Here is an 11959-nt window from a genome sequence, read left to right as displayed (position 1 = left end):
CAAGTCGCTATCAGAGATACAAACCATTTCTTCAAAGCACTAATAAACACGCTATGAAGCGGCTCGACGCTCCAAACTGCATTTACGACTTATTGTTTCTTCACCACCTATTTCTATCGAGGTCTCTTTCTTCCCAACATTTCATTCTTTTGCATTGTTAGTTTGCATTGACGTTTTTTTTTCTTGTGATTCAATACTTACTTTTTCATGCATCTTCCTGTATTTCAAGAATCTCTAGCTTGTGTGTTTTATTATATATATTTTCCTTCGATTATATATATTTTCCTTGTTTTGTCACTACTTCTCTTTGTATATGTAATTCATATATCGTTTTCATTGGCTTTAGTTCCTCTCCTCTACAATGCTTCTTGTAAGCACTGAGGGTAAAAATAAATAAATAAAACAAATAAACAGCAGCACCCATTGAGTACCAAATGGTGTCGCCAATGGTGTCGCCGTAGACACTGTACCACCCTCCGCGGTGGCACAGTGTTTACGGTGCTCGGCTGCCACACCGAAAGGCACGGCTTCGATCCTGGAACGACGGTCGCATTTCGATTGAGGCGAATAGCTATAGAGGCTCACGAGCTTTGCGTGCATGTTAAAAAACGTCAGGAGTTCGAAATTTCTGGAGCAGCTCCGTGTCCTCGTTTGGGCTCGTAAATCCCAGGAATTTTCATTATGATGACAAGCCGCTTTACGCGAAGGGACTTATCGGTCTACTGAACACGTAAATAATAAGTAGAACTGTATACGTGTTCGGTCTCCGTACGGTTTCGGCTAGAGTTCTTTGCCAGAAGACAGCTATCATTTTGAACAATCGCCTTGCTGCAACCGTTTTGTGGCAGTGCGAGCGCATCGCGTCTGACAGAAAACTGCGAACTATCACGGAGGAGAAAATTCGAAGCTATGTTCTCAGATGTGTAAAATCGTCCGAGCAGCATTCGATTCTATCAGAATCATTTTTAAGGTTGGAATATGTATACCAGTTGCAGCCTTCTATAACCAGCAGACAGATCATAAGCTCAAAGATGTCTTCGATGCAAAAGACACTGTTGAGCTCTACGCTCGCATCACAGAGCCGGAATCTTCGAGATTGAATAAATCAGCGAAAACCGGGATAAGTGTGTTCGATAGCGCATATGTGTGCTAGCAGACTTTCTCGAGATTAAAGTTCACCTATTCAAACTTGCGTCCCCAACCAGCCCGTATAATACCTCCGCAAACTTCTGTGTCACTCAGCGAGCAACATTGATGCAGATATCCGCAAGTTCCTTAATAATCTTCATTTTTAAAAATACCCTTGAAGGTTTTTTTTCTTTGCCTGCAAAGCCTCCTCCCCCAGATTCTCCTTTGCTCTTCGGTCTCCACCATGTCAGCTTCATGCAACTCGGGCCCCAAAAGGTTTGTCTACGGAAATCACATGCATTGCGCCAGATCTCACCTTGCAGAAACACAGTAACGATCACTAAGAGAATCATCCCGGCCGACAATACCATGAAGCAGCCACATATAAGAGCCCAGGTCCCGCCGTTTGACCTGAAGGTGGTAAAAAATAAAAAAAAAGGTTAATAGCATGTATCATCCTCCGTAACACTTCGATGCCAAAGCCTAGCGTCATAGTGCAATACTTAGCGCAACTTGGATTTTCCTCAAAAACTAGGCTCACATTCGCACACGAATCTAAATTCATTCATTCCCACAGGCACACCCCATACACCACAACCATACTCTCACATACTCTGCCGACGACCGCAGCCTGGCATAATCATTGTGCTTCCATTTCGACCAAATCTGCGGAACGAAAACAAAAGCGCGTACCAGCAGCATTGTGTACAACGTATCTTCGGCTATAAGACGCAATGTCATAGTTTTGTTATTTTTCAAGCGCTCTTGTCAAATTTTTTTTGCGACAGCAATCCTGCAGACGGTTTTAACGAAGTTTTGCCGTCGCCGTCAGGTCCCGTGTTAAGTACACAGTGATTACATAAAGGGCGAGTAGGGTCAATGAACGCGGCTGAAGCCGAGATCAAACGAGCCAACCCATCTCTGTCACTGGGAGGGAACAAGCGATAAGATCCCCCCCCCCGCCCCCAATTAGACCGGCCGTTGAATGCTTAATCAAAGAGGACACGCCCCGCCCGTCCTTAGTCAGTCTGAGACGACATGACGAGGGGGCTCGAGCAGCAACTGTGAACACTGATTTTATGGGCGCACGTAATCTCGCTATATCGGCATTCACGGCGGATCATATACCTTTCTACGTGCTGCACTGTCATCACTAAGAGACTGTACGAACAGTGTCCCTGGAGCATCCACTATCTCTCACAGCAGTGGTTTCTACAGTTCGGTGACATCAGATCCGTACAAGTTAGCCGTGAGCCTCACTTCCTATAACGTCACAATTCATCGCTATCGCATTAATTCCTTCACCCTTGCATTGAAACTGACTTTTTTCTCACTACTTACAGGTCATCGAGAATATTTCAATGCACACCTCGATGTGGAGTGTTTACGGAGCGTACTTAATGCGGAGCGTATCAGCTCAGTTTGAAAAAGCACTTTCTCGATATTTTTTCCACCCACCCGTATTAGGCGTGTAGCGTGTGGCAGGTAGTATCGGTGACTAACCGAAAAGCAAAGTCACCGAGAGAGATAATGTTTCTTACAGACGAGAAGAAATTGAATTAGTAGATGTTGTTAGTTCAGTTGAGTATACTCGCACCTGTAGCATCATTTACTGTTGTGGTATAAAAAAGCACTGTTATGAAAAAGAGTTCACTTACAGTTCACCTTCTGTAAGAGAAAGAGGAACTTGGTGTCAGTCAACGTCACACGTACGTCAAGGTGGTAACGCTATAATTGGTTGTCTCTCGCAGGGGTCGGAGACCTGCGGCCCACGTTGTAGCAATACGCTACGCCCGGCACGGCGTCAGACCCCATTCCCTCTCTTTCCATGCCGCTTTCTGTCTGAAGGTCGACAGCTAGGTCAAATTTGACCCCGAGCTGGTTCTTTGTTAGAGCTGGTCCTTTGCTTGTAACATACATGTTTCATTGCAGCTTTTTGAAATGTGTTCTAAAAAAAATCTTAATCTAGCTTAACAAATTAGTATCGATTCAACAAATTTTTACACTTTTCCTGCAAAGCACCCCCCTTCCCCTCCTCAGTTTTCTATGCGGCCTCACGCTGCGTCAGTTTCACGCAAATTGGCTCTCCACTTCAAAAGATTGCCAACTCTTGGTCTAGTGCACTGTGTAGTTTGCGAGTGAACTATGAGTAAGGCTATATTAGTGATTTGTGGTCTTCCTCCTCGGGGAAAAATTTACCAGCAAGGAAGTAGCGTAATGCTTTTCGTTTATGAAGCAGCACTAAAACAAAGCCAGTGCGTGCGTATGTGAACTTACCCGCAGTGGACGTGCCTAAGCCAGCAGCTGTGAACCCAAGAAACACAAAAAAAAAGTTAGGGCAGCTTCGTACTAAGCATGAAAGAAGTACAGAGCAAGGCAGCCGTCTTTGTTTCCATTTGATTCTTTTTTATTCCTCCATTCTTTTTCGTTCTCTTTTTCTGCATCTTGTCTTTTTTATGTGCTCATATACATCTAATCGTCTCTCTCTAGTTCTTTCTCTTTGTTGCTCTTTCTCATTTTTTCTTCATATTTTCCCCTTTCTCTCCTAGTTTTCGCTTGCTTCCTCTTTTTTTGCTTTTTGTACGTGATTTTGTTTGCGTTACACCAAGAGACAACTGCATATGGCAGCGCCGGCCGCTGAAGAGCTGCGCACACACGATCATCAAGACGCTCGAAGAACAACGACTTGGCATGATCGCGCGCTTAAAATGCTACAGGTGGTAGTGCTATTCGCGGTTTTTGCCTGCGTTACGCCAAACTACGACACCAGACGACCGGTTGGACCCCCGAACTGCTCCGCACTTAAAATTACCACACCGCGCTACGCTCTGTAACGCTGTAAGAAGGCGACAGCCCGCTACGCAGATGTCAATGCATTGAGATACTCGCGTCATCGGCCACACAGCGTACAGGACATTATGAGCCGCGGTGTCAGAGAGGCACGTTCTCATTGACTGCTTTGTCGCCCCTTCCCCCCCATCTGACGCTTTCTGCTCGTCACGTGGTGTGGTAAGCTTTAGGTGTGCATGGCCTCTGGAATTCGCGCACCTTTCACCTAACAACGGTGCCGCATGACGAACTCACCACGCGACGTCATGCAAGGACACGTTCGCACGGAACCATAAAAAAAACCTAAGCCAACTACACTTTAATTATCCAGTTTGTTAAGCAAGATCATGCATACAATGTCCTCCAACAGTCCTGGTAGCCTTCAACTTCTATATGGTTCTGCCTCTTTCGATCACTGAAGCGACTAAATATTACCCGCCCTTTGATGGTCCATGGGGAAACATACGATTCTTTAATTTTAGCACCACTGCCATTTTTGACGTTGTATGCAGTGGCGTTATCAAAATAAGTGAGAAGCAGTTGTATACGACTTGGGTTATTCGCTGCTAAAAGGGCCCACGCTAAAATCCTGCGTTGATGCTCAATGCACTGAAAGCGAGGCAAATGCAAACTTCTCACAACATTGTGGTTGTTCAGTTCAAAAATTGTTTTCTCGCTTAAAACAAAAAAAAAATGCTGTTTCTTAAATTTCTCTATGTCATAGCAACAAAGTATACTAGACAAAGATGTATAAGCCAGATCTTTACTTGCACTGCTACATTACGAAACTGAAGGCTAATTACGTGCCAAAATGCTATGCTTTTTTCAACAATGTCGCCATGTTGTACCTGTGTTTGGTGCTGCCGTAGCTCCCGGAGTATATTTATTCACTTATTATAAGCGCATATGCAAACCCACAATGCGAATATGCTACACAACAAAATGTTCGCTTTTTCAAGAAAACACGAAGCATTTATAAAAGTTTTCACCATTGCCATAATAATGAGAGCTATAGCATAAATTAATAAACAATGATACTTAAGAAATGTCAGTGCCTCGAGATTACAAATAAAAAAATGGTTCACTGTAATTGCTCAAGCCAGTAGTTTTGTATAAATTATTTAGTGTGACACAGTTTCTCTTCCGCGTCTGAAGTTGGAAGCGCTCTCAGGCCGTCTCGCATATGTTTTGCCCGAAATATAACTACTACTAAAATTCAAATAGCTTGATTTTTTCTGCCTGACACATTATATATATATATATATATATATATATATATATATATATATATATATATATATATATATATATATATATATATATATATGCAGTGATTGACTGGTCTGTGATTGAATTATATAATGGGATTGCATTGTACCATCAGTCATTTAAATGAAATGCCGCATTGCGGTCCTTAGATGGTGTTGTACGCACAGCTGATATGCCTTGACATGAGGTGGATGTAGCTAAGATAGCGTGGCGTTTTTGAGAATAACGTTTACGCAAGTTCAACACTCTCGTTTTGTTTAGTTTTTTTTTGTCGCCCTCTCTATTCGAGCTTAAACATCCTACGGTTGAACACTTGCATTATTAGCTTTAATTTACCAATTTTCTACTTTGCGAAGTATACACTTAGATTTTGCCAACTCGCCGTGGGGTTCGTAGTGGTTCGCATGCTACGCATGGTTCGATATTGACATTTCAGTGGCTTGAGCTCCTGCAAGCAAAGCAGCACAATTAACGTGTCACATACCAATCGCAAGAAGATCGATCAAGCCATCGCTTATTGCTTACCTGCGGGATCAATCTCGAATCCTGGCGGGATGTAGTTCGGGTCAATCGGGAAATAGTTCGGGTCGTTAGGGTCATAGTTGGGGTCATAGTTAGGGTCATAGTTAGGATCATAGTTAGGATCATAGTTAGGGTCATAGTTAGGGTCGTTCAGGTAATAGTTCGGATCGTTCAGGTAGTAGTTCGGATCGTTCAGGTAGTAGTTTGGATCGTTTGGGTCATAGGCTTCTGCTGCAACTGCAAGAAAGACAGCAGGGGATGAAAAGCGTTAATTGCTCGTTACGGATTATTGGAGTGAATACCCGAGAACTGTATTGTGGCATCGTAGGTATTTACTAAGTGGGACCTGGCTGTGAAACTCAGATGGACACGAACCAGAAAACAACACGAACGACGACATTCCTTTGTTACGTCAAGTTTATCAAAAGAGTTTTCATGAATAGCTTGTACATGATGTGGGGGCTAGTTTGGACAATGCTGCAGGTGAAGGCAGCGCTGCTAAGTTGAGAACAGGAAAAAAAAAGGACTTTGCGTGGGTGTTTCGGCAGACACGCAGGTGTTTAAATTAAAGGCTCTAAATAGTAGGCTTGCAATCGATGGGAATCTTATGCAATACTGCTTTATTGTAAGTGTCACTCAAACTTCAAGGAAGCTACTACTTTGGTGACTAGCGAATACAAAATCAAGAGAACAATCCTTGAAGCTTACTGTATTAAGTTTGGTGCATACGTTAGCACACATTCAATAACCCTCACAGATAGATAGACAAGTGGTATGCTTGGCCAGACAAATATAAATTTATCTGTAAATCGTAAAGTGATATCTTTGAACAAGGAACGAAGCAGAGATAACGTTAATATTGAGTTCGAATAATTGCACAATATTTATTGCATATATAGCATCCCTGTGGGATCGTGCTTGGTTTACCTTCACTGCCCTCTCCTTTGCGGGTCAACACACCCGCTTTTTGGTTTTTCGTTTCAATAAATTCAGCTGTTAAATGTGCTTTGTCTCTCCATTCATATTTTTTTTTTGTCCACAACTTAGCAGTGCGGTCTTTACCTACGCTCTTCAAAAAATTAGTAAAAAGGCAGTAACTGCAAGCAAATCGGTAGTAACTGCCACGCTTACTACCTTTCTCGGCCCGTTACTAACCTTTTGCAACCTGTTTGCTACCTATGTTAGTAAACAGTTACTGCCTGAAACCATTACTAACTTTTTGCTACTAGTTTACTACCTACGTTTGCAAACAGTTAGCAACTGACGCCATTACAACTTTCTTGCACGCTTAATACATTTTTGCTACGTGGTCATGAACTATCTAATGTAAAATGATAGGTGATATATATACTAATTGTTTATCACAGAAATCCTTTCGACATATCTTTAAACGGCAAAAACGACGCATTAGTTATGAACGGATAAAAAAAACTAATATTTCAAATTACGCAACCGAGTAATGTAAGTGTCATTCTCCTTTCATGAAAACGGAGAAGTAAGTTAACGGACCATATCCAAGAGATGCACGCGTTGTGATAGACAATTACAACAAACTTAGTAAATTAGAACAAACTGGCATGACAGGCAGACCAAACTTAACCAGATGGTGAAAATTAATTCGAAGTCCTCATGATCTCGTGTGTTATAATATTATTGTGATTTCGGCACATAAAACCTCATAACCCATCATTAACTTCTAACGGCCGATATATTAGCACAGCGAAATATTCAGCACTGAGACCAAAGTAATGAGTTTGGTACTTTGTTTTGGCTGCTGTGGATAATGTTTTTTGTAGCACTTTTGTGATATATCGAAAAACATATATTTTTTTGTAAGTACGGTTGATTAACAGTCTTGTGCTATGTCCGGAAGTACGCATAATCAGGTAGTATTGTAAAGTATTCTAGGCTCGCGTTTTTTATAATTCATTCTGAAACACAAGTTCTCACTTGTGCCAGATATGCATCCTAAAGTTGCGGCTATGTATACTCTGCGACTCGTTTACTTGGTACAGTAATTGATTGATTGATATGTGGGGTTTAACGTCCCAAAAGTACTATATGATTATGAGAGACGCCGTAGTGGAGGGCTCCGGAAATTTAGACCACCTGGGGTTCTTTAGCGTGCACCCAAATCTGAGCACACGGCCCTACAACATTCCCGCCTCCATCGGAAATGCAGCCGCCGCAGCCGGGATTCGAACCCGCGCCCTGCAGGTCAGCAGCCGAGTACCTTAGCAACTAGACCACCGCGGCGGGGCTACTTGGTACAGTAGTGTAGTGTACTTCTTGCGGCTATGTATTGTTCTCGTTCATGTCATATCACTCCAGATTACCCGTAGTTGTGTAATAGTGGAACATTAACTAACGATTGTTACCATTGGGTAAATAATGTGGCAAAATAAGCATGGTAGTAGCACTTCCTACTTAAAAAAAAACCTCTGAATTTACTACCTATGGTTAGTAACGGCTAAGGTATAACAGTTACTAAAGTTGGTAGTAATCGTTACCACCCTCGCCGTTACTAACTCCACTTACTTCAAGGGTTGTAACATATGTGACAAATCATCACTACCCCAAAGTTAGCAAGTACTACTACCTTCTATTAAGAGTAAAAATCGTGAAACCTGTGCGATTTCTGTCTCCGCATGATACGTTATCGTGGGGGTGGGTGTCATCGATGCTCAGCTAAAGTGTCTAATGTCAAGGCTTACGCTGACTGGTTCAAAGCACAGACATTTTACTAGAAAAACCGAACGTGTTAGAGGTGGTACTTTTAAACAACTATAAAGCTATTATCATAGATGCTCAAACATACCTTCCAATCAGAGACAGAACGAATGCTGTTATAATACTGATGAACGGCACGCTCTCATTCCGCTTTTCGGTCATCTTTTGGGAATGAAAACACTCGGTCTTTCGACTCATTGTCAGTATCGGCGATTAATGTGCCCGCTGCATTGCCAGAGCTTGCAGGTGTATACACTACACCATTATTCAGAAAAGGGAACACATCACATCACTACGCAGCACTTGACAGACGCAGAAAAACACGTTCATCTTCATATGAAACGTCAGCACTCCACGACAGGCTTCGTAAGGCTTAGAAATCCCGCTCTTTCGGATGGTGGAAGCATGCATGTGCACGTCTACTCAGCAGGATACTAGGGTGGCTAGTGAGTGACGTGAGAGGCCATGCATGCCCGGAGCAGTGAGCAGGCCAGAATTATTTTTTAAGCAGATTTTGAGTGAAGACATCCCCGGTGACGTCCGCTCCGGTGTTTCATCGGAATGCAGTGCAGCGTTTAGTCATGTCACGCGTGGATGGAAAATAGCTAGGCGGAGGCCGCACGGAAACGTGCGCAGAGCGTTTCGCCACACCTGTTTATTCTCAATTATAACTTGAACAAAGGTAGAAGAGCGAAAAGTCAGCATATAGATATATATGTGGGGTGTAACGAGTCAAAACCACCACATGATTATGAGAGACGCCGTAGTGGAGGGCTACGGAAATTTCGACCACCTGGTGTCCTTTAACGTGCACCCAAATCTGAGCACACGGGCAAAAACTCAGCAGCACCTGGCACACGCCAATACATTTTACGTCATTTGATGACAGTTTGTTAGCATGAAAGAAACGCACCAGCCCATGAATTTCACACGCAGGGCCTTAGTTACGCAAAAACTTCCGTCAGGATTCCTTTGAAAGCAATATTCCGTTACAGCAGGTTACTATAGCTCATCAAAACAAAGATCACTGACCACCCTAATTTCGCCGAGGTGCATCGTAACGCGCATTCCGCAAGCGCACCGCGAACGAGCGGGACCTTCAATTGCCCAAAAGCCGGTTGGTCCACACTCAACTCATACGCCTTCATACGTAGTTACAGTAAAAGTTCATTCATTGACTCGGTTGCTGGATTCCGTACCGACCGGTTGTGCCCTCGCGATTTCCGGCGTCAGCGTAGCTCGGGCGGACTGGGCTCGCCCTACGTCACCTCCTGACGCCGACGACCTTCGACGACAGTGTAGCTCTGACCGACTGGACTTGCTCTACGCCATCTACTGACGCCGACAAGAGCTCTCGAAAGCGGTGCCCCGCGCTCGGACTCCCGTGACCATGTTTCCATCTTTCCTATCTCTCCTATCCCCTCGATTTGTCATCGCTCTCTCTGGCTTACCACCTCACGCCTCTTCCTCTTTTCTACAGCTTTATTCCTACCCTTTGATCCCTCCTCACCCCCATCCCTTGTGAGCTACTGTTGAGGTGTCGCTCATTGAAACAGACATTTATGGGGCTCACTTTTCTCTTCGTTTCTCTCTTAAGAATCAATTTTTTTAAGTTCATTCATTCGACACTAGTCGACCCGTAGGTCGCGCATTCGACTCCAGTCGCAGTGGTCGCATTTCGATGGAGGCTATATGCTAGAAGCCCGTGTACTTGGATATAGGTGCATGTTAAATAACATCAGATGGTCGAAATTTCCGGAGCCTTCTACAACGGCATATCATGTCGTGCTTTTGGGACGTGAAACACCAGATATTTTTATTGGCAGTCACACGACTGACGCGCACCAACATGGAGCGCGCCGAGTACGTGAAAAGCGTCACCTATGCGCCACGCCAAGAAGAAAAGTGCGAGAATTGAACCAGCACTGCGCAGCCTATATACGTCGCCATCGAGAACCGTCTGGTAATGACGCTAACGACGTTTTGGGTTAGTTGGTGCAGGGAGAACTTTAGCCGAGGCTTTAAACTGTGCATAAAGTATGCGCATTCTCAAAGTAACTGCTGCTTCACCCGACGATCAGCCGTTTTCGGCAGGATTGATCTTTTGTAGAGCTTACACGTCATTTCACCATCGGCACATTCACATATTTTTTTTGGTATAAACGCACGAACATCGTTATTTCCTGTAGCTACTGAAGTGTTAATCCGCCAATTACTGCAATAGCGGCCTGACTCCAAGCACGGTGGAAGAAATCCATTAGGCAGAAATATTGCGCTATGAGAAAGAAAAAAAAGAAAAAAAAGAAAGAAAGAAGGAAATAAAGAAAGAAAGTTTTTTTAGGGTTGTGTCTAGCCTCCTTTAGTCAATCGTTTGCTTTTGCTAACCTGGTTAACAACTGTCGTGAGGCCTTAGGCCCTGCCGCTGAGCATCGGCAGTACATCCAGCCTCCTGCCACTTCCCGTACACCTCAGCCATCGCACCACGTGCACGCTGTCTCTTCGGAGCACTAGACGATTAAGAAACAGTGCTCTACTGATGAATAGTGTTGTATCTCATGATGAAGAGTTTAGCGATGGAGGGTCTCAGCAATGCGCTACGATTTGCTGCCATTGCACTCGTACCTCAAGAAGCAGAAGAAAAGGCCATTTAAGAGCCCACCTCATATGTTGAGCTACGCGACCAGGCATGACCATAAACGTTGTGCACTCACCCATCACGTCTGTTGAAGCTGCAGCCATGTTGCCATCAAGAACAGCTCACGCCGATGAGGAACCTGTGAGCTTTGCAAACGTAGCTTGATTGGGATAATGGGGCCTGTACTATGGCTCATACCCACTCAGGGGGATTAGCAAAGAAGTTGTGTGATTTTCAAGATATTTCAAGTGATTATTATCTTGATGCTCGCAATTTCTCTTTCCCGTTGTCACAAACGTAAACGATCACCTATATGTAGAAATATGCTTCGAAACATATTACAGGAAAGCAGCGTTTAGAGAAAAAAATAAAGACGTGAGAGTGATGTGGGCCACATGTTGGAAGAGCGATTGATTGGCGCAGAAAAGAAGATAGGATATAGACACCGTCCACCGACCGGAGGAAGCTGCGTTGCTCGCAATGACCCATCCCAAGGTCGCCGCCATTGGCCGCTAGGAGCACACAGGAGGAACATTACACCTGCCCATGGCCCACAGCAGAGCCACAGCGAAAGCGCACGAGCAGCCTTTTCAGTGCCAGTTATAAAATCTCTTGGGGAAACCTATTACAAGTACGCCAGCAAGGTATCCACTATGCTTGAATTCATGCGCAAATTGATGCCTAAATGAATTTCTGTACCGTAGGGAAACACAAAAGCTGTCACTATTCGTCTTTCCGTGGAAGCAAAGTACCCGCTACAAATCTGTAGGGCTTTACATGCACTTTTTCGCTCACAGTTAAAGACTCCGATGCCCGAATGAATACCCCTCCCCATATTTCGCAGAA

The sequence above is a fragment of the Rhipicephalus microplus genome, chromosome 6 (genome assembly GCF_043290135.1).
Source record: "Rhipicephalus microplus isolate Deutch F79 chromosome 6, USDA_Rmic, whole genome shotgun sequence".
NCBI lineage: Eukaryota > Metazoa > Arthropoda > Arachnida > Ixodida > Ixodidae > Rhipicephalus > Rhipicephalus microplus.
This window is presented reverse-complemented; position numbering follows the sequence as displayed.